The sequence below is a fragment of the Pseudorca crassidens genome, chromosome 6, assembly GCF_039906515.1.
Source record: "Pseudorca crassidens isolate mPseCra1 chromosome 6, mPseCra1.hap1, whole genome shotgun sequence".
In the NCBI taxonomy this organism is placed as follows: domain Eukaryota; kingdom Metazoa; phylum Chordata; class Mammalia; order Artiodactyla; family Delphinidae; genus Pseudorca; species Pseudorca crassidens.
Genome location: NC_090301.1, coordinates 18,686,643 through 18,711,220, shown reverse-complemented (window position 1 = coordinate 18,711,220; position 24,578 = coordinate 18,686,643). Strand labels below are relative to the sequence as shown.

The following is a 24,578-nucleotide window of genomic DNA, read 5'->3' as shown; positions in this document are numbered from 1 at the left end:
TCCAACACCTGGAGGCCAGAGAGCCGGCCTCTGAGTTTTGGCAGATCCTGAGGTGACTTCTAACACTCGCTTTGGTGTCCTACAGTCTGGACAGTGTCCTGCTGCCTTCTCAGAACCAAAGAGCCTCTCATGAACCAGCTTTCCCTGTCCTCCTCTGCCCTCCTGACCAGCACCTCCGGTTTAAATTCATCCAGGGGCCAGTGTTCTCCATTCCCCACTCCCTTAACCCCACTCTTAGCCTCCCAGAGAAACTGGGGTGGGGACAGGTCGAAAAAAGAGATCTACCCATGAAGAAAGTGTCCCGAAACAAGAAAGGTATCCCAAGATGGGCATCTGTCAAAAGACAGAAAGAAATTCACAGAAAGGCTCACCGAATGAGGCGAGAGCCTCAGAACCCACGGCATCTGGTAGAATCAGGCCCTGAAGAAGACAGCCTTGCCAGGCACAGAAGGTGAGCTGGCCCTTCTTCCACTCTTGGATTTGCTGGGATCCCCCTCTCCTCACCAAACCTCTGGTCAAAGTAGGACATTGGAGGTACAGTCCCTGGGTGAGGGGGAGTGAGCAGACACTGAGCCCGCAAGGATTTCCTACCTGAGCAACAGCCGGGGCAGCCAGTCCCCCCTCCCTGTCCCCAAGAGAACCCTTCCCTCTCTCCACGTCGCGTCTTCCCCAAGTCAGCGTGAGAAGTAGGACAATGTTTTGGCGCCACCTGCTGTCTCTTCCTGACAGCTGAGTACACTAGATCCTAAAACTGGATGGACCTCAAATTCACCTTCTTCAATTCGTCACAAGCCCTAAAGGAACGGAATCCAAACAATGGACAAGTCCAGGGCTCCACGCTTCTCCCATTCCTTTGGACTGATGTCTTAGGAACCCCAACTAGCCAGAACCTTCTTAGTGGGTTCTGAGTTCCAGTCTTAACAGCCGTTAGTCTGTGAGGTTCCTTCTCCAAGAGACTTGCTGATTTGAGAACTGTGAACACTCAACAAGCCCTTTCTCTAGTTAATAAATTCCATATATTTAAAAAATATTTCTGTATCACACTGTCTGGTTTTCTTGGTTTTAAGTAGGAATTCTAATTTTGCACCGAGATGACATGATCCTTTGTCATCAAACAGTAGAATGAAAGCAGTGTCATCACCGAGCAGTGACTTAGATATTTCACGCTGCTCTACCATTCCTGTGGTCCTCACTATGGTCTGGGCAAACATTCTAATAAGCAATATGCTCATCGAGCGGTCAGTTCATCTCACAAATATAAACATTTGTTCATCCATTTAACAAATACTTCTGTAGCACCTACTATGAACGAGGCACAAGCTGGAGGTACAGTGGTGAACAAGACACACAAGCACCCAGCTCTCATGAAGCCTCCATTTTAGCATCATTTATCTGATTCTTTAAGGTAATCTAGCAATTTCTCACCCATCTTAAAGAATATCTAGGTGAACAGCGAAGATCAAGAAAAAATGTAAACAGACTTTGTAAAGAGACAGAATGAAGAAATATAAGAGGAAGGATATAGAGGGGGACAATGAATGTGTATAGAAAAAGAACTGTTAATATTATCCCTCCCTCATATCCCTTCTGAAGAAATGTTTTTTTCCTAAAACCCATTCCTGGACCTAACTCTAGGCACTGCATGCCAGCTTCCAAGGTCAGCTTCCTCAGACCTCAAGAAGGATCTAGTAGGTCTTTAGTAGAAAGTATGAAGGGATGCCTGGGATTGACAGCTTAAATTATATGCAAGTATTTCCCCAAATGTCACCATAGGAAATATGTGTGGCTCCATAAAAAGTATTGTCATCTGGTAGAAGAGGGAGAAACTTCTGCTAGGCTGTAGTACAAACCAGCAACTCGAGGGGAATAGAGAGTTAACCATAGAATCTTAGGGCCAGCCATGCCCTCTCCTATTGCTTTCCAATTGTTTCCAAGCAGGGACAACACCTGTCATTAGGGAAACAGTCTTAAAGAATTCTAGAGGGGTAGTTTCCAAAGCTTCCCTGGTAACATTACAGTCAGGTAAAAAATTCTTCTCTCCACCTCAACTATATCCTTATTGATATAATTCAAGTTTATCCTTTCTTGTAATATCGTGTATGAAATGTAGAAAAGCATATCCTACAGATGATAAATTTTCATGTTTAAAAAAACGAGCTACCACTCAATCTACTCTCTCAATTAATTAATCCCATTTTCCTTGAATATATTTTTCTTTTTTTTAATAAATTTATTTATTTTTATTTTTGGCTGCATTGGGTCTTTGTTGCTGTGCACGGGCTTTCTCTAGTTGCGGCGCGAGGGCTTCTCATTGCAGTGGCTTCTCTTGTTGTGGAGCACGGGCTCTAAGCGCGCAGGCTTCAGTAGTTGCGGCACGCGGTCTCTAGAGCATAGGCTCAGTAGCTGTGGTACACGGGCATAGTTGCTCCGCGGCATGTGGGATCTTCCCGGACCAGGGCTTGAACCCGTGTCCCCTGCGTTGGCAGGCAGGTTCTTAACCACTGCGCCACCGGGGAAGCCTGGATACTTTTTTAAGAATTCTGTTTCCATCCCTTTTATTATTGTCCTGATCTTCTTATGGGCACTAAGGCCCCATGCATCTTTCAAACATGACACCAAAATCCTAAGTGGCCAACTAGTGCTACAATGGAAGGGTGGCCTCAGGCTCTCCTACTCTTCTTTTAATTATGCAATCTGGAATTATGTTCATCTTTTTAAATAACCAAACTATGCCAAAAACTGTATCACAGTTGGGAGCTCTTACTAGTTAAATCTTTCAGAAAAAAAAAGGGAAATTTTCCCACCTAGGAAGTAGAAGGATACTTTCTAGGAAAGAAGTTCTATTAAATAAGATACTGGAAGAGCTGAAGCATCTGACAAAAGGTGTAGCAGGCCAGGCTGGTAAGCAGGGCACCCGGGGGAGGCGGCATTTAGAGGGCTTTACACCTTGTTGAGGGTTGTTAAAGGAATCGCAGGAAATTCTATTTTTCTTTCCTTTCAAGAGCTCCCTGGAAATCCTTCACTAATTTCCTCACAGAGAACGACTTCCTCGTTTGTCCTCGCTCAGCGCTTTGTGTACGTCTCCGGAACAGTACTCTCACTTTGGATAATAGATATATGAATACCTAACTGTCTCCCCTTCTCTTCCACGTGCCTCTTGGGGCAGGAATCCCTAGCACTCACTGAGTACTTACCAATGCTAGTTTCCTACCCCACAGAGTACCTCACGCGAGAACGTAAACCCAGCAGTACTCAATACACACAGGACAAGGACGATGGCATGAACAGCCATCCAGCACAACTCTGCTAAGTTGTCAGACCAGTTCAGGATATTGGCATGAAAATTCCTCTTTCTCTTGGCCCAGACATTTACTCTTAAGGTTTGCCTTCTCCTCAAGAGACTCCAGGAAATAGAGCTAGTTTTAAGTTCTAGAAACTCTAATCATTCCTGTTTTCTCCAAGCTAAGGGCCCGAAGGAAGGCTGCAGATACCTCATGAATATTGATGAGCCTCTGCGGTCACATGAATATTAACAACACCCTGTGGCTTTCGGGAACAGCAGCCCAGCTAGAAGGTCTAATATTAACCTTGGCTAGTCCCAAAAGGTGGGAAGAGCATATGCCCATACGACTCCGTGATGAGTAAAGAGCGAATGGCAGAGTCTAGTTGGGGGTTGGCCCCTATGCAAACGCTGGGCACAAGGGCAGTTAAGAAAGGACTAAACATTGTGCCCACGTCCCTGGCACTGAAGACTCTGTTATCTGCTACCCAGGCAGAAATCCCCAATTCTCAAGCTCTACAGAAGTAAGGATGCAGAAACTAAGTCTTACTCAATTCAGAGAAGAACTGGTAGGGATACCCTGACCTAGATCAATCAAGAGCTACAGTAGAGGGGTAGGGAAGGTTCAAAGTCAGATCTCATTGGACAGAAACCAGAATCAAATAATAAGGCTCAATTAGGCAACAAAATACACAGTTAGCAGGTCACACATTAACAGTAATGAAAGACCTACAGGCTGTGGAATTTCCAGCCCTACACCTTCCGTGAAACAAGCAGACACAGAGACCAATGACTTGGGTTTAAGGGAAAAGATGTTCTAACACTGAAGGAGCAAGAGATAAGAGGGATCGGGTTCCTTAAGCACCTACAGATTCTGAACCCAGGAGACACCAGTAAGAATGATGACTGTTATGAAAAATACATAAATAAAGGAAAAGTACCATGAATTGAGTTGACCAAAGAAACCCAGCCACCACTGGCCCTGGGTCTAAGCTCAAAACCTACTTCCATGGCACATGACAATACTATTAAAAGGAAAGGCAGGGGCTTCCCTGGTGGCGCAGTGGTTGAGAGTCCGCCTGCCGATGCAGGGGACATGGGTTCGTGCCCCGGTCCGGGAAGATCCCGCGTGCCGCGGAGCGGCTGGGCCCGTGAGCCATGGCCGCTGAGCCTGCGCGTCCGGAGCCTGTGCTCCACAACGGGAGAGGCCACAACAGTGAGAGGCTCGCATACCGCAAAAAAAAAAAAAAGGAAAGGCAGGTTAAGTGCGCCATGCGAGGATTGGAATTAATGCTAATAATAGGATTCCTGCTGTACTTGCACACCAAAGCAGACTTTGCTTAAAACTAGAAAACACCTCTTTACTCCTCTTGCCTGATCCTACCCAAAGGCCTTGACCCCCAGCTCTGTCTGCACACCTGACCCCGCCCCCTTCGCACACACTCCAGAGGAACAGAGAGGCCTGTGGGCCTAACCCCAGCTGAGGTGGTGGAGGCCACAACTAGGAAGAGGGTGGGGACTGCTCATGGAGCTGTGTTCTGTCACACAATTACCATATTATGTAGCTCTAATAAAAAGAAACACTTGAAGCTTTACTAATGCCATATAATAAAGTATTTATAGAATCCGGGGGGGGGGTGGGGGGCGGGAAGAGGAATCAGAATTGTAATTGTTCGCAAGAGCCCTGGCAACAGCACCCCCAGTATTCATCACATAGCTCAACTTCAAAGGGTCAGCCTGGGCCACCTGGCTGGCTCTCACTAGCCCCAATCAAGGTGGCTCCACTCCCTCTCCAGAACAGTCTGCCTCTGACTTCTTCCTGGTTAACAAAGAAAGAGATGAGAAATTGAAAGGACTGGGAAGCAAGAAGAAGGAATGTCCGCAGAACTGTGTGGAGGCCTGAAAAGGCTGGGGACCAGAGTACAGGGGACGGCAGTTGAAAGAATGAATGGAATGTGAACTCTAAAAGGTTCTATTCTGAGGCTAACCGTCTACATCTCACCATCCAACATACCTGACAGTTTCGAAATTTGCCAAAACAGGGTTCTCTGTCATTGCACTCTCCCCTCTGCAACCCCTCTCACACTCCCCGTGCCGACCCTACACTCCACTTGCAGCCACCAAGAGCGCGGTGCGCTTCACACGTATGACAACCACAGCGTGGCCCATACACACCCCCCTCACACACGGTCCCTACGGCCACAGCATCTCACACACAACACGCTCACCACAGCACACTCCTCCCCACGAGCTCTCACTGGCTGCCTGGATTTCCCGGGCACCTTCCCAACTTAAGACACATCCTAGATAAAAACATTTTCTGAGTCTACAACCCTCTTTAACATTTCAAAATTTCCTATTACCCAGAAAATCTCCCCAAAGAGAGAGCAGTGAGGGCTGTGGCATTATTACAGAGGAGACTATAAACAGAACAAATATAGAGCTGCTTTATTACAAGGCAGTGTGGGGTTGGTGGCTGGCTGATTACAGGGACACTCCCCAGAGCTCTCTGCAGTCCCAGACCTCAATAAAGGCCAGACTAGAGTCGCTTTCAACTGAGGGGCAATTGGATCCGGGGGGCCCCTAGAATCTCTTCAGATTCCAGGCCAGGATATGAACCTGCCTTGGTTGAAGATAAGAAGGAAAGCAAACACAATCTAAGAACAGCCATGCTTGGCAAAGAGCCACCAGACCATCTTCTCAAAGGCAAACACAATTAGTAATGGTTTGGGTTTCTTGAAATCAACAGATATCAAACTTCAGATTAAAAAAAAACAACTATTAAAAATCGAGAGCAAATTGATAGATTTAGAGACTGCACACATCAGGGATGGTGTAGAGTGAGGAGACAGAATGGATTCGAAGACAGAAAGAGAAGCAGTGCAGCCTGAGTGACTAAACCAGCCCATATTACGCATAAAATCATAGAAGGAAAGAGTGGGAAATCCACAAGTCTTCTCCTCTGGGCTCTGGGCACACGGCGTCCCTTCCTGGGTGACTCACAGTGGGATCACCTTCACCCCTGCTTCATGTGGTAAGGGCCTCTTTATAAGGAGACACACCGCGAGCCTTCTCCTCCATCGCTGCAAGCCAGGGGGATTGCGTCACTGACCTCCACACACACTCACTCCCTCCTCTTTCCAGCCGGCCACCACACAAGGGATCTTGTCTTGTGGTCCCCGCGATCCTTTCATCTAGGCTCCAAACCCACTGTCACCTTGGCCCTGAATCACTCCCCAGGAGACACTGGGAAAACACTGCTGGACAAAGAGCGTCTGGGTCCTATATGGCTAGAATTTACTGATCCCTCCTGGTGAGAGAACGCAGGCCACGCTCTTCCCTGCCCAAAGGCCAGGGCGCAGGAATAATTTTGAACCTAGCCTTGTGGCCAGCTCTGCCTACAGACAAGGTTTCCGCTGATTTGGGTGATACCAATTCCCTCCAGCTCCCAAGAGCTGAAGGATAAAAAGGGCTGAGAGGCAACCTTAATGGTTCTAGCTCTGCCTTACTTGTTCAGTGGCTGAGAAATTGTTAGAGCTGGAAGAGGGCTAGCAAGTATCCCACCCAGTTCTGTTCTCATCCCACTTGGCTATCCTGTTCCCAGGGCGGCCCCAAGGGAAACATTTTGGCAGCTGAAAATGTCAGTGTTTCTCAGATCCTTCTCCAAGATAGAGGATTCCCCTCCAACTGCGTCTCAGCTCATTTCTATGTCCCGTGGTCCTAACATTTTTCCTTGACCTTCTGTGTGATAATACTCCAGTTTGGTGCTTGGCCGTTTTTTCTATAATTTCAGACCTGTGTTTCAATGGGCAGAGTTAAGAAGAGTTACAGGAATGCTTTTTACTCTCTGAGTATCCTGCCTTCTGAAATATATTTCATTAGAACAAGAGTCTCTGAGACAGTGTGAGATAGTGGAAAAAAGCTCTGTACTAGAAAGTCAAAGGATGAGGTTCTGGCTTCAACTGCAATTACTTGTGGGACACAAGGTCACTTAATTCTCTTAGCCAATCCATCATATCTCCTTAATCTGAAATGGCACTAGTGGAGTGAAAAATATTTTTATGTAAATTTGTTCTTTCTTTTTAGCCTTTTTAAAAATCTGAGTAGGTGATCAATATATTATGTTGAATTTTCCTCAATGAAACCTGCTCATTTCATCAGATAGTTATGAGAATCAAATTAAATAACAAAGGCAAAAATTCTCTGCAGAATACATAGCACCACAAAATTTGCTGAGTACTTACAATGGATGAGACAAGTTAAACAAGACCAATAATACCCCTGCTTTCAGGGGCTCCCCTGGTGGCGTAGTGGTTAAGAATCCGCCTGCCAATGCAGGGGACACGGGTTCGAGCCCTGGTCTGGGAAGATCCCACATGCCGCGGAGCAACTAAGCCTCTGCGCCACAACTACTGGGCCTGCGCTCTAGAGCTCGTGTGCTACAACTACTGAGCCCGCATGCCACAACTAGTGAAGCCCGCACGCCTAGAGCCCGTGCTCTGCAACAAGAGAAGCCACTGCAATGAGAAGCCTGCGCCCCGCAAGGAAGAGTAGCCCCCGCTTGCTGCAACCAGAGAAAGCCCACGCACAGCAACAAAGACCCAACACAGCCAAAAATAAAAATAAAAAATAAATAAATTTATTAAAAATAAGAAAATATCCCTGCTGTTGGGGAACTTACCGTGTAGTGGAAGGAGCCAGAAAAACCAGTAAGTACAATGCGGTGTTGATAGGGCCTATGATAGAACAAATAAAGTAGCACGTAAGGGCTTCCCTGGTGGCGCAGTGGTTGAGAGTCCGCCTGCCGATGCAGGGGACACGGGTTCGTGCCCCGGTCTGGGAAGATCCCACATGCCGCGGAGCGGCTGGGCCCGTGAGCCATGGCCGCTGGGCCTGCGCGTCCGGAGCCTGTGCTCCACAACAGGAGAGGCCACAACAGTGAGAGGCCCGCGTACCGCAAAAAAAAAAAAAAAAAGTAGCACATAAGAAGGGCAACTAGGGAATTCCCTGGTGGTCCAGTGGTTAGGACTCTGTGCTTCCACTGCTGGGGGCCTGGGTTCGATCCCTGGTAGGGGAACTAAGATCCTGCAAGCCATGCGGTACGGCCTTAAAGAAAAAAAAAGAAGGGCAACTAGCCTGAACTCAGAGGGCCAGGGAAAATTCCCTGGAGGAAGTGACATCTTCACTGAAATCCAAACAATAACAGGAGTCATCCAGGTGAGAAGGTTTTGCTGACGGTTGGCAGGAGGTTTCCAGAGGGAAGAGCATGTGCCCAGGACTAGAGATAAGAGAATAATGGGCTCTAGGAACTGACAGCCGTTCACTGCGACTGAAGTGAAGATCTGGGATGGGTTTGGGGGTGTAGATTTGGAAGTGTAGATTTGGGGGTGAGTGTGGCCTAGCAAAAGAGTGGGAGAGGTAAGGAGACGCCAGATCATAAAGGGCCATAATGGTTTTACTAAGGAGTTTGGACTTTATCTTAAGGTCAATAGGGAGCCACCGATCAGTTTTCAGCAGGAACACGTGACCAGATTTACTTTAATCAGGAGTTTCCATCTGGTTTCTTGTCCTTTCTTGAGTATCACCCCCCACTCTCCAATGAGGGCTGTCGGGTAACCCAGGCAATAGTCCACATTTCTAACCCAAGGGCCATTTCTTATCTCTTACTTGAATTCCACCAACTCTGCCAATATTTACTTTTCTCCTCAATCCTAGATCTTTTAACCTGTAGAAACAATTTGGTGGCCTCCTAACAGAAGGCTAAGATAATGCTGCCCAAACACATGATCGATCTGTATAAGAAAGACCTCATAACTGGATGATAATGACAGACTAGCAAATGAACTGTATGAAAAACATCCCCTCCTTTTCTTTCTTTACCTCATTAAGTCACCTAGAGCCACAGTTTAAGGCTTAGAATCAATACCCTAAGGGAAAATCATCATGGTCATTAACTTTATCTCTTGGCCTCACCATTTAACCTTAGAATTGCAGAACCTTGGCACTGGGAAAGAAACCTTTAATCCTCTAGCCCAGCCTTCCACCTGAGTGTCAGAGCTCTTTGGCATGACTTGGCAATTGAGATCAGATTATTTCTTACTGCCTGAAAGTTCCTTAAGAATTTATTTTTAGATTCATCCCCCATTGAACAGGTTTAGGGTGGGGCCTCTATGTCCAATAAGGAATAGCTCAAACTCACTACGTCTTAAGATTCTAGAATAATGCTACTCAAAGTGTTATCAACAAATTGCTCCTGGTCCATGGACTCCTTGTTACCAGCCCACACATAAGGTAAGTACAGAAATCAAGTGTAAGCATTTGAAAACTTTTATAGCAACCTGATATTGCCATGACATCCAAACACATGTTCAGAGGACTCATCTCAATGAACAGGGTATAAAACAGTTTGAGTATTATTGGACTTGTCACATGTGACACCTGCTGCATATGAGTTATGCACAGTAAGACCATGTGTCAGATTACTTTGAAAAGCACTGTTCTAGAAGGTTCTATGGGAAGAGAAGAGGAACGGTCTTGGGGTAGGAGGGCTAGCTCTCCTCCTCCCCCCCTCCCTTCTGGGTACAAGAGAGCGAATCTGCTGCCGAGGATGAGGAACAGGAAGCTGCTCCCACTAAGCCACTGGCTGTGTGGGGTGAAGAGGAGGGCAGGAGTTGGTGGCCAGGTTATCAGGCAATAACAAACTCAGCATCCAAGCACGCGACTTCCAGCAATGCAAGGAGTTTCCTTTGTTTTGGGAAAACAAGAGCTGCAAGAAGCCTCTCCTTGACACGTTCTTGCCTGGCTTCGGGAGGAGCCCAACCACTCCTGACACACAAACAGGACAGTCCTGGCCAGTGAGAGACAAGCCAGTACCCTGACCACAACCCCTGTTTGCTTTTCCTTTTCCACCACTTCCTCAGTTGGAGGGCCACTGTGGGGCCATAGGGAGCTGCGAGCCTAGGTCACCACTCAAGAACTTCACCCCCAATGACCCAGTACCTACTCCATATGACTCTTCCGATGCCCTTTCTACAGCCTACTTTCTCTCCCCAGTATGGTACTTTTGGTCTGAGACCAAGGGCATCCTTCCCTAGAGTTGTAGGTAAAACTAAGCCTCAGAGCACCACTCTGACAAAGGTCATGGTATGCTCTAGCAAACTATGCTATTTTAACTCTAAAACCAAGAAAATCAGCACCTATACAAGTGCCCAAGAAGAACAATATTTGAGCTTTCAACAAAATGTTCTGAACAAGTATTTTTAAGTTATCTGAATAGTCACTTAATTATATTAGGTTCTCAGATTCAAGAACCCAGTTATCACCAAGACTAACATATATAAAACAATGCACCTCTTCACGATGCAGAATGTTGTCAAAACTAAACTTCTAGTAGCTAGCTAGGGAGTGAGGACCCAAGACCCAAACATCTGACACCACCTGGAAGTCTAGCTCTTGGGGTATAAACAGAGTAAGAGCGTCAACCTCTCAGACTCACAGGAGAGCACCTTCTAAGACCAAAGACTTAGGAACATTTTCTCCAACAGCACTGAGAAGTAGGGCTGGCAAGTCCTATTTATGACTTTACTATGATCAATCAAGAGCCTTGGGGACCAGGAAACCTTCCTCCCCTTCGGATTAATCAAGGGAGCTTACTCTTTACCCTGGCTCAAGAGTCCAAGTTTCTATGAAGACTCATTTGTCCAGTAAGAGGAGGGGTGTGGCGGCGGGACTCCCCCCACTCCAGGCCTCCTTCATGCCAAAGAAGGAGGAAACAGAATAAGCAAAATAAAATTCATAAAGCGAAGCAGTAATTATGGTGTGGTCAACAAGAGGCTGTCCTCAGGCCCATCATTATGTGGCTAAATTTAACGCCCTGCGCGGCCAGGGGAGCCGTGCGCCCCGGGCACCGTGTGTCCACACAGACGCCAGCTTCGCCACCTTCACCCGCTCGACAGCCGCCAGGGCTGCCAGAAAGCAGGTCACAATTTTTTTTTATAGTCTGTTTACCAAGATGCTGTTTTTACTGCGAGGTTTCTCTCATTTTATCTCTTTTTCCCTTTTCCCCAAACAGACTGGCCTGTATTTTCTGTCCTGGTTTTTTTTTTTTTTTTTTCTTTCTCCCTCTCTCAGTACTATTTTCAGAACTCTAATTTTATATGGTATGTCCCTTTTTTTTTTTTTTTTTTGGTAAATATTTGCCATGACTAAGCCAGGCACATCCAGTTTAAAAGGCTCTGTCCCACAAAACATCGGGTCTCTAATGATATGCATCTCATTAGCCTTCCCCATGAAAGGGGGTATAGAAAAAAAAAAAGCAACTTACAGACTCTCTCACTTTTTATATCTAGAGAGACCTATATTTATATATGAGGACAAGCTGGAAACTGACATTCTGAGCCTCGATATGAGGTTAGTACAATGGCCATTTGATTCAAGAGAGGTCTGTGTGTCAGTTGATTGCTAGTTGATCCAGGCGGTTCTGACCAGACCAGTACAGCCAGAAACAATGCTCGAACTTCTGAGATATGAGGGCTCACTAGACCAGGGGAACAAAACTCTGGGAAGTTCTCTGACACTACATTTTCTAAAATGGAACAAAGAGAGTCAAAGGGGCACCGATATTTCCCTCCTCCACCGGTGGATGAAGTCAAAGAAAAGAAAGCTATGAGTTAAGAGAGCGCTGAGAGAGACCCCCCCACTTCCAGTTAGAACTTCATACCTCCCTTCACCAAAGGGCTTCTCCAGCTGGGCAAAGCCCCAAAACTGATGGGAGGATTTCTTACTGTACATGTTAGGTTTGACAAAAGGGGCCGTGTGTACAGTTACTGCACTGAACAAGAGGCACAGCATCCAATACCCACTCTCCGAGGACTGATCCGTGATGCATTTAAAATCACCTTGATCCTCCAAGAGGGAGTCAGATGAGCCCCTGCTATTGACAGTTTTCAATAAGAAATGTTGGCGGAGGGAAATAGATACATGGATTGAGACACCCTGAGTGGTTGCCGAAGCAGCATCTCATGGGGAGTCTCTACTTTGTTGGCATCACCAAAGGTCCAGAGTCTTTAACTTGGTTTCCATTGGTTAGTTTAGGGATAATCAGACTCTAGAGGATTAACTGATGCTAACTAAAATCATAAGAGACCAATTTAGAAATTAAAGTACCAATTTATTAGTTTACAAGGTGAGGGCTATACTATTCCAGTGACTGATATATCTTCAGCCGATTTTTCCTGGGACGCTGAATAAACACTGAGAGTGCTACTTGCTAAACACAGAAAAAAGGCAAACACAGCAAATGACTTTATGTGATAGTTCATATACACTGCGGAAAAAACTAGCCATTCATCCTCATTCTACTCTAGCATTGCTTTGGCACTGTGCTAGACAAATTAATCAATTGTCACTCCTTGGCTTTTCTTTTCCTAAATTCTATACAACTCTGCTCCTCTGTTAGTACATCTCCTCAGACCTCATGAATTAACTATATAACAGTTTTTCTCAAATTGCTTGTAAGAGCCAAGAGGTGTGCAAGATGAAGAGTTGGAAGAAAGGGATATGGGGTAAGAAATGAGGCGGTACTTGGGGCAGAGTTCTCTAGCCATGGACCACTTCCCTATCTCAAAATGAAGTTACGGAGCTTCCCTGGTGGCACAGTGGTTGAGAGTCCGCCTGCCGATGCAGGGGACACGGGTTCGTGCCCTGGTCCGGGAAGATCCCACATGCCGCGGAGAGGCTGGGCCCATGAGCCATGGCCGCTGAAGCCTGCGCGTCTGGAGCCTGTGCTCCGCAACGGGAGAGGCCACAACAGTGAGAGGCCCGCGTACCGCAAAAAAAAAAAAAAAAAATGAAGTTACGAGATAGTTACGAGTCTCCCTATTGTTCATAGATGGGTCTCAGTCTTGCCTCCTGCCCACAGAAAGTTCCAGGTGTAGCTGTGTAACATGCAGCAAGGCAATGGGACATGATGGAAGAACACTGGGCTGGAAGTTCAGAGCCCTGGGTCCTTGTGCTAAATTCTGGGTCCTGGTGCCAAAATCTACCACTGTTTTTCTACGTAAGAGTTCTTTTACCTTTGTAGGCCCTAATTGCCTCATAAGTAGAACAAAGAGGCTTGATATATCCTTAGATTGATAAAGTCCCTTCCAGCTCTTAAAATTCTATGGCTCTAATCTTCTGAACAAGATATCTGAGATGCCATAATTTCCTTCTTAGGTACTAGCCTAGGCCCTTGAGATCTATAACCTCATCTCATAAGCAATATATTTACAAACAGTTGGGTGGATTACTTCTGTAGGTAGCTAATCTCATCCACTTTATATTGATTCTTATTTATCTCAGTATCAGAAGTGATCCCAAATTAGGGGGGATATTCGGCTTGAGACTTGTGTCTCCTTAGGAACCCACTAAATTCAGCAGTTTCACTCTGCTCTTCCCCGGCTGCCGGGTACTACAGAAACCTAAATGCTAAGATGCTCATTGACTGTTCCTTCTTTACACCGAGCAGTATCATCATCCTTGTCTCAAAGCTCCTCTTCATTCCTAGCTTCACTCACACCAAGTTGGAAGGAGTTCTTTGCAATAAATATTCGAAGAAGACAATGTACAGCATCAGAACTGCTTAGGCTTCAAGGGTAAGAGTAACAGTAGCCAAAGAGCTTTTGAAGGACTCCCTCAAACCACCACACTTAGGGAGAGCCTCTCAGATTGTATAAATGAATAAAATCCTTAGATGTGTCTTTCCTTCAGCAGCTATTCACCGTACAAAATCTCTCTGAACTTGAAGCTCAAGATTCACCTCTCCCAGAAGTACCTTACCCAAACTAGCCTGATATGAACCCCAGATCCCATCCAAATGAATCTATTTCTTCCTCCTCTCAGACAACATATATTTTATGTATTTAGAATATTCTTTGCATATGTGTAAACATGGTCTAATCTCTCTCTTCAAAAGTCCATCTTTCGGGGGCTTCCCTGGTGGCGCAGTGGTTGAGAGTCCGCCTGCCGATGCAGGGGACACGGGTTCGTGCCCCGGTCCGGGAAGATCCCACATGCCGCGGAGCGGCTGGTCCCGTGAGCCATGGCCGCTGAGCCTGCGCGTCCGGAGCCTGTGCTCCGCAACGGGAGAGGCCACAACAGTGAGAAGCCCGCGTACCGCAAAATAAAAAAAAAAATGTCCATCTTTCAAGGGCAGAAACCATGTTTTAACTTCTCAGTATGACTCCACGATGTTTAATATTTCACTGGTGCTTAATAAGTACTGTCCACACAGAGTTTAAATTTCCAAATAAAAAAACAAATAGACTAAAGATCACCCACACAGAATGAAAAAAATGCTTCCTGAGACTCCGGGGCAATTTCCCCTTTGACAATTCCCTTACGGGAGATAACAAGGATGCCCACGAATCCTGCTGTCTTGTTCCCTAAACATTGGACAGCTGAGCTGCCAACCTACAGGACTCAGACTCCCTCTCATGTTTCACTGTGGCTCATTATCCAAAACAGGTTTCACCCACAAGCGAAGGCCATCATAAGAGACCACTTTATATAAGGCTACATAAAGTCAATAGATCAGGCAAAGCTTAAAGGTAAGTCGTTGGATACTTTTGTTTTCTCTCTTCCTTTCTATAACCAGAGACATTTACCAATGTGAGAAACTTCTCCAATGCCAAGACCTGTGAACTACAAGCACTCATTATTGTGTACCTCCTACTACAGGGCACTGCAGTAGGTTCAGAATAGGAAACAAAATGAGCAAGACAGTTTTGCCCTGATGGAATTTATCACCTAACAGGGGCGATAAGTACAGAAATTCTTATATACAAGGCCAAAGTGATAAGAGACACAGGAAAGATACAAAGCATTGTGGGATCTCAGAAGAGGGAAAGAATATAGCTTATACCTTGACTTCTGTCCCTTTCACTATTTCTAGCATAACAGAAATGTCATGGAACCATCTGATTCTCTTTTTAAGTAAGGAGAATTAAATGCCCTTGGAAAGAACTGCAAAATTCCTGGATGAAAAGGCTACATCCCCTGGGGAAAGAAGAGGGAAATAGGCAGAAATCAAGTCACCTATCTTCAAAATATCGCCTGTGCCTTCATGCCACCCACAAATCCCAGAGGAAGGCCTATCCCCTCACTTTGCTCCACTCCGTAGGTCCTTGCTTTCACACTGTCATTTTCCCTTCACCACCGTAAGTTTCTCCTTCTCCAGTGGCTTCTTTGTTTTCAAACACGTATGTGTCTTCTCTTCTTTAAAGGGGAGTTTTGCTGGGCCACTTCTAGCTCTCCAGCTAGCTCTCATTTCCTTTTCATTGTGAAACTTCCCGATGAGAGTTCTACACTTATTGCCTCCATTGCCTTATCAATCCACCCTTCTTTAGCTGCCTACAATCTGCTGATATTGCCCAAGATTCCGAACTGCCTGATGATCTTTCCTCAGGCAGTCAGTCTAGTCTCTATCCAGCACATGGCACGGTGGACGACCCTGCCTGGTAATGGGAAGAGCATGGGATTTGAATAGAGACAAATTCTGTGACCTGAAGTGACCCAAAGCAAATTACCTAGCCCTTGAGCTCCTGCTTCTTTATCTTTAAAATGAGGATAATATCAAACCAACCACATAGGTTTGTTTTAAGGATTAAAAGTTATAACTTAGCTGAAGCACCTACTGCTGTACCTAACACACGAGCAGTATGTACTTGATAACTGCTAGTTCCCCTTTCTTAGCTAACTTACTCCTCTATCCAGATTCTCTTCCTATCTCACGTTTCCTTCACTGGCTCCTACTACCTTCCAATTATGATTGTTCCCCAAATCTCAATCATTGGACTTCTGTTCTTTTCTCCATGCTGTTCCCAGCAAAAGATGCTTCCATTCTCATGCCTTCAAATGCTGCTCCTTTGTAGAACATTCCCAATTCTATTTCTAGAGGTCCTTTTTCAACCTAAGCTTCAATCCTATTTTTTTAACTCTTTCCTGAACATTCCCACTTGTATGTCCTATAATCAATTTAAATCCAACATGTATTGAAAAAGATTTTCATCTTATGTTTTTAAATTAACTCTAATTATATATAAGCCTTTTTTTTTTTTTTTAATAAGCTAAGGCATCGTTAAGTGGTCACACTGGAATGAATGGGCTTTTATGAAACCCTTCCTCTACTAGGGGACGACGAGGGAGATTCAACTGTGTGAATTGTGGCAAAATGTTCCAGAGGTATGTGAAGCTTATAGGTTAGACCTAAAAGGACTCGATATTTGCCAGAAATAAGGTATCAGTTATCACTCCCTCACTACGCAATTCTCATCTCAGTGGATTTCTCAGACCAGAGATTGAAACCAAATGAGAGACTAGCAGTGGATTTGGTGAAGCTAAACAGAAAAAAAGAAAAACAGTTTTCATTTTAGAAGAGTAGGTAACTTCCTTTGAATGAAATAAGGTGCACAGCCCCTGCGGCAGTGTCTGTTAAACTGTGTTAGCCAATCTGGGTCTAGATGTATCTAGACATGCAGGATTTAGTTTTCCACAGGCCCCTACAAACTCTGTTGTCTTTTATCCAGCTGGATACATGTTTCTGTTATATACCTACCCCCTGTAGTCATCTGAGTTTGTAACACCTGGTTTTGAGTATTTTAGGATAAGAGAATTGAAATGTGATAAAGCCCTTTACTACTGGGATTCTCAGAATCAGAAAGCCCAACTTTTGGAAATGAGTAATTTTAACCCACTTGTATTCTCTATATTGATTTCCTTCTTGTTTTCCCACAGATTTTTGGTGGGTTTTTTCCCCTCAGACTTTTAATAAATCTTCTTTTGAAAGTATAAGCCCTTATAGAGCTTTGTAAAAGGAAAATAAAGAAAGAAGCCTTTTTATACATTCTTGGGGCAAAAAGAGAGAAGTGGTGACCCCTGGTAGCAGGGCTCAGTGGTGACTACAGGAATCCCAGTGAGAAAACCCCAAAGCGAAGGCAAAATTCAGAAGAAATATGGTTGAGAAACATGTGCAGCCATCCCTTCCTCCCCGGAGATTTTCATTCCAGACCTCAAATACTGGTGGACTTGTGTTTTAAATAAGGAAAACCATTCCTTTATATGCCCAAGATTAGATTTAATTGAGCCCCACCCATGATTTTTCCAGTCTGTCAATGGCACCACTATTCTTCAGATCACATAGGCAAAGCACTGACAGCCTAATCTTCCTAAAAGATCACTTTCATATGTCACTTCTCCAGTCAAAACTTCCAATGGTTTCCCACTCTCTATAACAGTAATTAACTGCAAGAAGGAAGCGCTCCATCTCCCTCCTAGGAGACGTGCCGCCGTTTGAAAATCACTGCATGTAATGATAGATGTTAATAACTGGACTGAAACGGGCAAATAAATGGATTACAGGCAGAAAAGAGCTAAAAAACATTTACCTTCAGAACAAAGCACCAATCTTCCAGGCCAGCATTTAAGGCCTCCCCACAACCTAGCCTCAAGTTATTATCTTGCTAACTTTATTTTCTACTAATCCTCACCCACTCTTCTTCTTATTTTACATCCTCTGCCCATGTGTTTCTCACCTAAAATGCCTTCCACATAGTTCCCTAGCAAAATCTGAAAGAAAGACTAAAGTCCAGTTCAAGTCATGCCTTTTACAGGAAGCTTTTTCCAATCACTCCACTACTGTGGCCCCTGTAGCCATTCATTAAGTACAGCAAGCTCTTTGATGGCAATATTGCCGTTTATGCTCATAATACATATGCACAACACTGAATACTGTAAGGATGAACTAGCTGCAAGTCTCGCGAGATCAGAGAACTGACACACACAATCGTATGGAGGATGTTCTCATGCATCTAGACTTATCCTTCTTTGTGATGCCCATGAAGAAAACTGAAAAAACATCCTCGGAATGCTATGTCTTCCTCTACATATTGAAGAACAGATATATGGCAGAGGAGCAGCCCTTCCAGACTTGGAAGAGGAAGGAAAGACTGAGGAAGGAAGAAACTTAATAACTTACTTTGGGTTCTATGACTAATGTTCTTCCCAGAATTTTGTCAGGTTCTTATTCCTTTGGTTTTTGAGATATTTAATTTCTTAACTGGCTCTAAAAAAAGAGGTTCTAGGATCTCTCAGTAATAAAAGATTCAAGGTTTATACTTCATCCCAAAATTGGGACTGTCTCCCAGTAAACTAAGTGTCAAAGAAACAAGGCAGGTAGTAGAATGGCAATCTGACAGTGATCTTCTCCTTAGGCTACTCATCTGTTTACAGTAGGGCTGTCTAAGTCTCAGGCTACCAACAGGTGATGGTTTCATGGCCTAGTCATAAGACAGTAAAAATAAGGAAGAATGGGAAGATATGATTCCTTCATCCATCAACAAATACTTCCTGAGTGCCAACTATGTGTGGAGGCATGGCTTTAAGCACTTGGATAAACCAGCACGCAAAACACACATCCTTGTCCTCATTGAGTTTATACATTCGGGCAGGGGGAAGACAGGCCATAAACCATAAGCATAATAAAATAAGTAAACTTGATGGTAATATGGAAGAAAAGTGCTATGGCGAAAAAATAAGAAGTAGAGCATGGTAAAGTGAAATGGGAGTGCCAGGTGCAGAGGGGCAGGGATGTGGCTTACAGTCTTAAATAGGATAATTAGGGTAAACCTACTGAGAAGGTGACATCTGAACAAAGACATGATTGTAGTCCATGTAGATATGCCGGCACATTTCTTGACAAGCCTCCCCTTAAGAGGTGGAGCTTAATTACCCTTTCCTGGAGGAGTGTGGCCTGGACTTAGTGACTCACTTCTAACGAAGAGAATATAACAAGACGGTGATAAGGTGTCACTTCTGAGATCAAGTTATAAAGAGACTGCAGCTCCCATCTTGGTCTTGGTCTTGGTCTCTCAGCCTCTCGGATTATTGGCTCTGGAGGAAGCCAGGGCCATGTCATGTGAGCGGCCTTATGGAGAGGCCATGTAGCAATGAAATGGCACCTCCTGCCAACAGTCACATGAGAGAGCTTGGAAGTGAATTCTCCAGCCCCTTATGATGACTGCCTTTCCAGCCGAGATCCTGACTTGCGGTTTCAAGGGAAACTCTGAGCCAGAATCACCCAGCTAGCTGCTTCTAGATTCCCGACCTTCAAAACCATGTGAGATAATAAATGTTTATTGTTTTAAGCCACTAAGTTTTGGAGTAATCTGTTATACGGCAATAGATAACTAATACAGACAGAAAAGAAGGGAGGAATTTGGCCATACAAATATCTGAAGAAAGAGCATTCCAGGCAGAGGGAATAGGCAGTGTAAAGGCCTAAAGGAGGTGATGCTTAGAGTATTAGAAAACCAGCAAGAGGCCAGTGTGGCTGCAGTGGAGTGGGGGTGGGGGGAGAGGGAGGAGATGAGGTCAGAAAGGTAATAAGATCCAGATCATGTAGGATTTTGTAGGCCATCATAAGGTCTTTGGGTTTTACTCTATAAATGAAATGTGAAGCCAGCTTTGAGCGGGAGAGTATCACAATGTGATTTGTGTTTTAATAAGATCACTTTGTTGGTAATGGGCCCAGAAGGGAGGAGAAGTAGCAAGAGGGATACTAATAAAGAGGTTAATGCAAAAATGTGGGTAAGAGACAATGGTGGCTCAGACAAGAGTGGTAGCAGCATAGGTGAAATTACAGGTGTACTTTGAAGGTAGAGCCAAGAGGCTGATAAACTGGATGTAGGATGTGAAAGGACAGAAGTCAAGGATGACTCCAAGGTTTCTGGCCCTAGCAAGTAAATGGATGAAGTTTCCATCAACATGGGAGGGGGTTTTTAGAAAAGCAACTTTGGGGGTTAGGATTAGGAGTTCAGTTTTGGACATGTTGAATTTGAGATGCCATTAGACTTCCATGTAAAAATGTTGAGGAGACAGTCTGAAGTTAGGGACAAGGTCTAGAATTAAGATTAAATTTGGGATTCATCAACAAGATGATATTTAAAGCCATGGGACTAGATGAGATCACTAAACGAGTGAAAAAAGATCAGAGCATCACGGACTGAGTCCTAAGGCACTCCAACATTAGGAGGTAAGGGAGAAGAACCAGCAAAAGATTCTGAGAAGGAACAACCAATGAGATGGGGAGAAACAGGAGAGTATTGTTCTGTGGAAGCCATGTTAAGAAAGTATATTGAAGAGAAGGAACTGACAAGCATTATAAAGGAAAAACCTAAATGGGAAAGGATTAGCCAACTCGATTGTCCTCTGTCTCCCTACTCTTCTTTTCATTTCCACATCCTGTCTGATGTCAAATTCTACAGCAGTGATAAGTACAGGGGGCTGTGGGGCTAGCAGGGTAGTGTACTTATCCCTAGAGGAAGGAGAGCAGACTGAGAAAAGGAAAAACTGTCATGGAAGACTCACAAAAGGGATGACACCAGTGCAGAGTTGGGAAAATTGAACAGGAGTTTGGCATGAGGACAAGAGAATACCTGGCAAATGGATCACGAGACGTACGGGCAGGAAGCTGTCAATACTTGAACGTGATGAAAGGGTGGGGTGCTACTGGGGAGTGACAGAAGGTCAGGCTGAAGAGGTCAGCAGGACCAAATCATGAACCATCTTGTGTGGCATGCAAGGAGTTTGAACTTTACCCTGCAGCCTGTTGGGAACCACTTAAGGACTTTAAGCAAGAGAGTGACATCATCATGTTCCTGTTTTAAAGAGATCACTCTGACATAACTGCAAGTTCAACTGGAGGAAAATAAGTATTGACTGGTAGACAAGTTAGGAGGCTGTGGCATAGTCAAACCAGAAACAGGGTGGGGAATGGCTAATCTAAGGCAATGGAAGCCGGAATAGAGAAGAAGAGCAGATTCAAAAACGGGTTAATAAGTTAGGCTCTGGAAGTAAGGACAAAGAGAAGAGGGCATAACTCCCAAGTTTCTAGCTTAGAAAACTGAATGGATAATGGTACAATTCCCCAAGATAAGGAATATAGAAGAGAACTGGGTTTGGGGGGAGCAGATGATTAATTTTGGACACGTTTAGGGTATTGCATTTGGGACATCCAGGTGGGAATGTCAAATATGCAGAAAGAAATATGGGCCTGAAACATAGTGGAGATATAAAACTGGTACTCAGGGGTGTACTAGTGATAGCTAGAACTGGGTTCTGGATGAGATCACCCAGAGAGAAAGAGAGTGAAGGGTGGGAGGATGGAGGACCCAATCCTGGGTTACACTAACATTTGAGGGTAGGGAAAGGATGGAGAGCCAGCCAAGGAAACCAAGTAGAAGCTGTCTGTGAACTTAACAGGATAGCAATTTTCAGGTTAAAGAACTCTGCATCTTCCCCAGGTGTCTCTGATATAAGCTCTAGCTTCATAAGAACAGCAATGAATATCTTCATAGCTTGAAGTCTCTGCTCTAGAATCAGGCTGCAACCAGACAGGGGATGAAAATACTAACAAAAACTAGACAGGACACAAAGGCCATGGCTACATTTAGGATGCTGAGTCAAATCAATGTTAACTATAGTTGTAGAACTATAACTATATAATAGAAATTGGTTAAGATATTACACAGAACAGATTCTTTAAGTCTTACAAGGCATTCGGAAAGCAGTTAACGGGAGTGACTGCTATGCTGAATATTCTCCTCTGAAGATAGAGAAGGAGAGAACTGCAAAAATCTCTATCTCTGCTAAGGCCTCCCTCCCCAAGGAAGCCAACTTCACGCAACTGCCCAGGTTTCGGTGTACAGGGCTGATTCCCAGCCAGGGGTTGCCAGCTGCAGAGGGCGGGGCTCTATTTTGGGCTGCCTGCTGTCCCTGAGCCCAGCCGCGTCTGGTTTGAGCAGCATGCAGCCCCAGTGACTCACACACCCATGCAAACCGCCTGTGGCTCGTGGCATGGCCTCGGAATGCCAGCTTTAGGCCAGCTCCCTCCTCACCCCATTACACTGGGATAAATAAATAAAGAGCACGCCAGCAGCCGTACAGCCTGATGGCAACCAGATGAAGAGAGGGAGGCATGGACGCGGCCAGGGGAAGGAACTCCCTCCAGTGGACCCTGCTGAGCGTGGGCCATGCCAGCCCACTCATCCTAAACTTCCTCCTTAACACTGTTCATACTGGCATGTAGTCATAGCCCCCAATTCCTTGACTGGTCTTCTATTCCTAGCCCCTAGTCCTAGGAAATGCTCTACATGGGGATGTTGCCTTCTGTGAGAACAGGGCCAGCCCTGACTTGAATGGGCACTGCCAGGAATCCCCCTCTAGTTAGGTCACCATCGATTGTCCCCCTTGGGCTCCCTGGAAATGAAAATCAGGCTCCTAAGGGGAGAGGAAAAACAAAAGGACTAAATATGGAGAAGTAACCCCTGTTCGATCCTTAAATAATCTTCCTGGCCTTAGTATCCTAGAAACCTCTCATCCTACTGCCTCCTGTGCCCTATCTCGATGTCCTCTTGCCTAGCAATAGTCCTAACGAGAAGCAGGAAAAACAGAGCAAAGGCACTGACCGCATGGCCCTCTGACATCAGCCCTGCCCCCTGCACCTTCATCCCGAGCTCTCTGTCTCTGGTTTGTTTATCTTCCTATGTTGCTTATTTTGATGGCACATCCTTCCAGCTCGGTCTTGGGTGACCCCGTGACCCTTCTGTGTCCTGTTTGTAGGACCCCAGGCAAGCAGAGTAACTGAAAAGATGCACTGGCCATAAGAAATGCTGCAGTCCCGGTAGGAAACCTTTCAGTTCTAGCAGTTCTACAGGACATTCCGAGGACAGGGCAGTGATCCCAGAGGTCATAAGAATTCTACATTATCCTAGCCCTTGACTCTCCTCTAATTTGTGTGTACGACCAGTAAAAGTAGCAAAACAAAATAGGGATAATCCTAGACTATGAGTCAAGAAGTGTGGATGGTCCGAAACATACAGCTACCACCATATGACCTTAGGCGAGTCACCTAACCCCTCTGAGGCCCAATTTCTTAATCTATGAAATGGAAAGCTACAACTATCTATTGTCCAGATCCTTTCCAGATATAATAAAATTCTACAGGTCTATGCAGTTTGGATGTGATCCACCCAGAACCTAGAGGACCAGAGTTCTTGAAGTAGTTGGTTCCAAACACCAATCCCCTTCCTGGGCTAGCACCTGTATTCCGCATGCTTTCTCATTCAGTTCTGCAGTGTTCCTCCACCCCAACAGCATGAAAGAAATGAGACTTCAGTTCTACAAATGAGAAAATAGAGGCTCTGAGAGAAGTGATTTATCCAAAGCCGCAAAATAAATCAGGAGAATAACTGAAGATCCCAAATATGGGTCTAACAAGCAACACTATATCCACAGCCCACACCACCACAATTTTCATAAAATCCCTCCAGTGTAGGTTTATCAACATATTCACCCACAAACTCGTTGAGAACCTATTACTTCTAAGCACTATGTTTGGTGCTGGGAACATAGAAACACATTCAACGTGGTCCTTGCCCTCAAAGAGTCCATAGATGAGTGGAAAAAGACATAGTCTTGCAGACATACAAACAGCATCATGACAAAGTTATAACTAGTAAAATAGAGGCATGAACCAAGGCACTATAGTAGCAGGAAAGAAGGATTATCTTTACAAGGACAGTCCGGAAAGGTCTCCCAAAGAAGCTGAAGCTGACACTTGAAAGATTAATAGAAGTTTACAAGGTAGATAAGACCAGGGCACTGGGCATTCTAGATAAAGGAACAATGTGTGCAAAGACACAAAGGCTAGAGAAAACAGCGTTTTTGGTAATTCAAAGCCATTCTGCGTGGCTGAAGCATAAAATACACAGAGAAAAATGTTGAGAAACCAAGCTGGATACGTATGCAGGCACTAGATCAGGAAGGGACCTCCCTGCTGAGCTAAGAATAAGCATCTCATTGTTTGACTAAGGGGCTGAGGTAGGGAACTAGTATGCCATCCCAGCCTACATTAACCTCCTTAATACCCAAACCTATCTGAGAGAAAGCTATCTGAGAGAAAAATGGGGGAAGCTATCTGAGAGAAAAATGGCCTAGGAAATCTCTCTCTGTCACAGGTTTAGGTTTAATGATCTCTCTTTCCCCATGAAGACCTGAAACCTATTCTGCTTCAGGACTTAGCAACACATGCTTTCCTTCTCCTCCAGAATTACAACTGCTTCAGTAGATGGACTGAACGCTCAACTCACATGTTTTGTTCTCACTGTTGAGACCTCAAGCATCAGGAGGCTACTGCTCAATGGACAAAAGGCAGAACAGAAGGTTCCCAATCACCTGCTTTGCTCAGCCCTGTGAAAAGCAC

General features: G+C 45.0%; 1 protein-coding gene and 1 long non-coding RNA gene across 6 annotated transcripts in view; both read right to left on the bottom strand.

The window, feature by feature from the left end:
* Window positions 1-24,555, bottom strand: part of LOC137226200 (uncharacterized) — a 37,625-nt gene extending 13,070 nt beyond the window's left edge. Inside the window, exons 1-2 of the long non-coding RNA XR_010944250.1 lie at window positions 24,466-24,555; window positions 23,417-23,494 (exon numbers count right to left, since the gene is read on the bottom strand). This is a non-coding gene — a long non-coding RNA (uncharacterized lncRNA). The remainder of the gene's footprint in view (window positions 1-23,416; window positions 23,495-24,465) is intronic.
* The window catches only part of NHEJ1 (non-homologous end joining factor 1), a 76,675-nt gene that overhangs the window by 39,190 nt on the left and 12,907 nt on the right, over window positions 1-24,578 (bottom strand). The gene's annotated exons all lie outside the window — the stretch shown is intronic.